Source organism: Cryptotermes secundus, unplaced genomic scaffold (assembly GCF_002891405.2).
Source record: "Cryptotermes secundus unplaced genomic scaffold, Csec_1.0 scaffold1737, whole genome shotgun sequence".
NCBI classification, from domain to species: Eukaryota; Metazoa; Arthropoda; class Insecta; order Blattodea; family Kalotermitidae; genus Cryptotermes; species Cryptotermes secundus.
The window spans coordinates 4,644-5,234 of NW_019724617.1; positions in this window are offsets into that span (position 1 = coordinate 4,644).

Here is a 591-nt window from a genome sequence, read left to right on the forward strand (position 1 = left end):
TATTTATGTTTATTGATTGATGTATATGATTTTGATCTTGTATATGCATATTGATATCTGTATTCAAAGGACAATTTCCACATCCTGGTTTTTTTTTAACTTGTAGGGATATATATGGAAAATAAATGGACAATGAGACAATAGTTCTTTCCTATTCTGCAACTTTATTAACACCCAACTCATGAAAGCATGATTATTACACGTGCCACATGCTTTAGCACCAAACAACTCTGCATGTTGCCAAGAAAGTGTATTATGTATTTCATATGATTATCAGAATAAACCGCTGTTATTACCAAGAACAACATTAAGTGGTTAAGGGTGCACAAGTAGAAAAAATGCCAAATTTTGCCTACTTAATATTCACAGACGTTTCGGAGTAACGTGCTGCCTCTATTTTCGGGGTATAAGAAACGTTAAATATCAGACTACACAGCGCTGAACCTGAAATCTCACTCTTGACGCTCTTGACTGGAAACTGTAAGCAAGCTTTCATCCATAAAATGCACTAACCCGCATTGTCACGACCGGTCATGCTAATGACGCTAATGACCCGTGACAACTCTTATGCGATGACGTAAAGGTTACGTC